Raw genomic sequence first — 6000 nt, forward strand, 5'->3', positions numbered from 1 at the left:
GGACATCAATGCGCATCAAGAAATGTGCACAAAAACTCTCGCTAGAAAGATATGCACATCAGAAAGAGTACAAAAGCATGCACAAAAGTACTCACGCAAAAGTGCATTCGCAAAAAGGATCACGAAAACACAAACTACAATCCTAGAACATTAATACAAATCAACAAACATGCACAAGCACACTCGCTCAAATGGAGATGCACAAAGTACATGTAAAAAAACATGCGCAAAAATGTATTCGCAACAACGTTCTTAAAAACACGAACTACAATACTAGGACTTTAATACGCATCAACAAAAAACAACAAAAACACTAGATAAAAAAGATACAGTGGAGTGTAGAAATAAAACACTACGTTTACGTTTACGTTGATTTTTTTTGTGGATTAATTTAAATTTCTGTTTGAATTGGTGGATTTGGTAACTTATAGGTACAAATCGAAAATTAGGTGTCCAGGAAGCAAAAATGATCAAAGAGTAAGAAAATAGTTGCAATTAGGAAAATAAAATCAAATTAGAAGAGAGAAATCCGTCAACATCTTTGGTAGTGTACGTCCACGAAGTCGAGCATAACTTTCTCATCCGGACTCCAAATCAACTGGTTCCGGCGGCATTAGAAAGCTATTTCAGATGGCTACAATTCCTGTCTAACGGCAAAAATCCAAATTCGGACTCGAACATGGTCAAAATTTTATTCCAAAAGCGTTGATGAAAATACGTACTACAGTTCGAGGACATCAATGCGCATCAAGAAATGTGCACAAAAACTCTCGCTAGAAAGATACGCACATCAGAAAGAGTACAAAAGCATGCACAAAAGTACTCACGCAAAAGTGCATTCGCAAAAAGGATCACGAAAACACAAACTACAATCCTAGGACATTAATACAAATCAACAAACATGCACAAGCACACTTGCTCAAATGGACATGCACAAAGTACATGTAAAAAAAACATGCGCAAAAGTGCATTCGCAACAACGTTCTTAAAAACACGAACTACAATACTAGGACTTTAATACGCATCAACAAAAAACAGCAAATACACTAGATAAAAAAGATACAGTGGAGTGTAGAAATAAAACACTACGTTTACGTTTACGTTGATTTTTTTTGTGGATTAATTTAAATTTCTGTTTGAATTGGTGGATTTGGTAACTTATAGGTACAAATCGTAAATTCGGTGTCCAGGAAGCAAAAATGATCAAAGAGTAAGAAAAGAGTTGCAATTAGGAAAATAAAATCAAAGAGAATCCCTCAACATCTTTGGTAGTGTATGTCCACGAAGTCGAGCATAACTTTCTCATTCAGACTCCAAATAACCTAGTTCCGGCGGCATTAGAAAGCTATTTCAGATGGCTACAATTCCTGTCTAACGGCAAAAATTCAAATTCGGACTCGAACATGGTCAAAATTTGATTCCAAAAGCGATCATGAAAATACGTACTACAGTTCGAGGACATCAATGCGCATCAAGAAATGTGCACAAAAACTCTCGCTAGAAAGATACGCACATAAGTAAGAGTACAAAAGCATGCACAAAAGTACTCACGCAAAAGTGCATTCGCAAAAAGGATCATGAAAACACAAACTACAATACTAGGACATTAATACAAATCAACAAACATGCACAAGCACACTCGCTCAAATGGACATGCACAAACGTACATGTAAAAAAACATGCGCAAAAGTGCATTCGCAACAACGTTCTTAAAAACAGGAACTAAAATACTAGGACTTTAATACGCATCGACAAACAACAGCAAAAACACTAGATTAAAAAGATACAGTGGAGTGTAGAAATAAAACACTACGTTTACGTTTACGTTGATTTTTTTTGTGGATTAATTTATATTTCTGTTTGAATTGGTGGATTTGGTATCTTATAGGTACAAATCCAAAATTAGGTGTCCAGGAAGCAAAAATGATCAAAGAGTAAGAAAAGAGTTGCAATTAGGAAAATAAAATCAAATGAGAAGAGAGAAATCCCTCAACATCTTTGGTAGTGTACGTCCACGAAGTCGAGCATAACTTTCTCATCCGGACTCCAAATCAACTGGTTCCGTCGGCACTAGAAAGCTATTTCAGATGGCCACAATTCCTGCCTAACGGCAAAAATCCAAATTCGGACTCGAACATGGTCAAAATTTGATTCCAAAAGCGATCATGAAAATACGTACTACAGTTCGAGGACATGAATGCGCATCAAGAAATGTGCACAAAAACTCTCGCTAGAAAGATACGCACATAAGTAAGAGTACAAAAGCATGCACAAAAGTACTCACGCAAAAGTGCATTCGCAAAAAGGATCATGAAAACACAAACTACAATACTAGGACATTAATACAAATCAACAAACATGCACAAGCACGCTCGCTCAAATGGACATGCACAAAAGTACATGTAAAAAAACATGCGCAAAAGTGCATTCGCAACAACGTTCTTAAAAACAGGAACTAAAATACTAGGACTTTAATACACATCAACAAACAACAGCAAAAACACTAGATTAAAAAGATACAGTGGAGTGTAGAAATAAAACACTACGTTTACGTTTACGTTGATTTTTTTTGTGGATTAATTTATATTTCTGTTTGAATTGGTGGATTTGGTATCTTATAGGTACAAATCCAAAATTAGGTGTCCAGGAAGCAAAAATGATCAAAGAGTAAGAAAAGAGTTGCAATTAGGAAAATAAAATCAAATTAGAAGAGAGAAATCCCTCAACATCTTTGGTAGTGTACGTCCACGAAGTCGAGCATAACTTTCTCATCCGGACTCCAAATCAACTGGTTCCGGCGGCATTAGAAAGCTATTTCAGATGGCTACAATTCCTGTCTAACGGCAAAAATCTAAATTCGGACTCGAACATGGTCAAAATTTGATTCCAAAAGCGATGATGAAAATACGTACTACAGTTCGAGGACATCAATGCGCATCAAGAAATGTGCACAAAAACTCTCGCTAGAAAGATACGCACATAAGTAAGAGTACAAAAGCATGCACAAAAGTACTCACGCAAAAGTGCATTCGCAAAAAGGATCACGAAAACACAAACTACAATACTAGGACATTAATACAAATCAACAAACATGCACAAGCACACTCGCTCAAATGGACATGCACAAACGTACATGTAAAAAAACATGCGCAAAAGTGCATTCGCAACAACGTTCTTAAAAACAAGAACTAAAATACTAGGACTTTAATACGCATCAACAAACAACAGCAAAAACACTAGATTAAAAAGATACAGTGGAGTGTAGAAATAAAACACTACGTTTACGTTTACGTTGATTTTTTTTGTGGATTAATTTAAATTTCTGTTTGAATTGGTGGATTTGGTAACTTATAGGTACAAATCGAAAATTAGGTGTCCAGGAAGCCAAAATGATCAAAGAGTAAGAAAAGAGTTGCAATTAGGAAAATAAAATCAAATTAGAAGAGAGAAATCCCTCAACATCTTTGGTAGTGTACGTCCACGAAGTCGAGCATAACTTTCTCATCCGGACTCCAAATCAACTGGTTCCGGCGGCACTAGAAAGCTATTTCAGATGGCTACAATTCCTGTCTAACGGCAAAAATCCAAATTCGGACTCGAACATGGTCAAAATTTGATTCCAAAAGCGATCATGAAAATACGTACTACAGTTCGAGGACATGAATGCGCATCAAGAAATGTGCACAAAAACTCTCGCTAGAAAGATACGCACATAAGTAAGAGTACAAAAGCATGCACAAAAGTACTCACGCAATAGTGCATTCGCAAAAAGGATCATGAAAACACAAACTACAATACTAGGACATTAATACAAATCAACAAACATGCACAAGCACACTCGCTCAAATGGACATGCACAAACGTACATGTAAAAAAACATGCGCAAAAGTGCATTCGCAACAACGTTCTTAAAAACAGGAACTAAAATACTAGGACTTTAATACGCATCAACAAACAACAGCAAAAACACTAGATTAAAAAGATACAGTGGAGTGTAGAAATAAAACACTACGTTTACGTTTACGTTGATTTTTTTTGTGGATTAATTTATATTTCTGTTTGAATTGGTGGATTTGGTATCTTATAGGTACAAATCCAAAATTAGGTGTCCAAGAAGCAAAAATGATCAAAGAGTAAGAAAAGAGTTGCAATTAGGAAAATAAAATCAAATTAGAAGAGAGAAATCCCTCAACATCTTTGGTAGTGTACGTCCACGAAGTCGAGCATAACTTTCTCATCCGGACTCCAAATCAACTGGTTCCGGCGGCATTAGAAAGCTATTTCAGATGGCTACAATTCGTGTCTAACGGCAAAAATCCAAATTCGGACTCGAACATGGTCAAAATTTGATTCCAAAAGCAATGATGAAAATACGTACTACAGTTCGAGGACATCAATGCGCATCAAGAAATGTGCACAAAAACTCTCGCTAGAAAGATACGCACATTAGAAAGAGTACAAAAGCCTGCACAAAAGTACTCACGCAAAAGTGCATTCGCAAAAAGGAACACGAAAACACAAACTACAATCCTAGTACATTAATACAAATCAACAAACATGCACAAGCACACTCGCTCAAATGGACATGCACAAAGTACATGTAAAAAAACATGCGCAAAAATGCATTCGCAACAACGTTCTTAAAAACACGAACTACAATACTAGGACTTTAATACGCATCAACAAAAAACAGCAAATACACTAGATAAAAAAGATACAGTGGAGTGTAGAAATAAAACACTACGTTTACGTTTACGTTGATTTTTTTTGTGGATTAATTTAAATTTCTGTTTGAATTGGTGGATTTGGTAACTTATAGGTACAAATCGAAAATTAGGTGTCCAGGAAGCAAAAATGATCAAAGAGTAAGAAAAGAGTTGCAATTAGAAAAATAAAATCAAATTAGAAGAGAGAAATCCCTCAACATCTTTGGTAGTGTATGTCCACGAAGTCGAGCATAACTTTCTCATCCGGACTCCAAATCTACTGGTTCCGGCGGCATTAGAAAGCTATTTCAGCTGGCTACAATTCCTGTCAAACGGCAAAAATCCAAATTCGGACTCGAACATGGTCAAAATTTGATTCCAAAAGCGATCATGAAAATACGTACTACAGTTCGAGGACATCAATGCGCATCAAGAAATGTGCACAAAAACTCTCGCTAGAAAGATACGCACATAAGTAAGAGTAGAAAAGCATGCACAAAAGTACTCACGCAAAAGTGAGTTTGCAAAAGGATCACGAAAACACAAACTACAATCCTAGGACATTAATACAAATCAACAAACATGCACAAGCACACTCGCTCAAATGGACATGCACAAACGTACATGTAAAAAAACATGCGCAAAAGTGCATTCGCAAAAACGTTCTTCAAGACACGAACTACAATACTAGGACTTTAATACGCATCAACAAATAACAGCAAAAACACTAGATAAAAAAGATACAGTGGAGTGTAGAAATAAAACACTACGTTTACGTTTACGTTGATTTTTTTTGTGGATAAATTTATATTTCTGTTTGAATTGTTGGATTTGGTATCTTAAAGGTACAAATCGAAAATTAGGTGTCCAGGAAGCAAAAAATATCAAAGAGTAAGAAAAGAGTTGCAATTAGGAAAATAAAATCAAATTAGAAAAGAGAATCCCTCAACATCTTTGGTAGTGTATGTCCACGAAGTCGAGCATATTAGAAAGCTATTTAAGCTGGCTACAATTCCAGTCTAACGGCAAAAATCCAAATTCGGACTCGAACATGGTCAAAATTTTATTCCAAAAGCGATCATGAAAATACGTACTACAGTTCGAGGACATCAATGCGCATCATGAAATGTGCACAAAAACTCTAGCTAGAAAGATACGCAGATAAGTAAGAGTACAAAAGCATGCACAAAAGTACTCACGCAATAGTGCATTCGCAAAAAGGATCACGAAAACACAAACTACAATCCCAGGACATTAATACAAATCAACAAACATGCACAAGCACACTCGCTCA

This window comes from Erythranthe guttata, chromosome 2, assembly GCF_056151865.1.
Source record: "Erythranthe guttata isolate IM_541 chromosome 2, IM_541, whole genome shotgun sequence".
Lineage (NCBI taxonomy): Eukaryota > Viridiplantae > Streptophyta > Magnoliopsida > Lamiales > Phrymaceae > Erythranthe > Erythranthe guttata.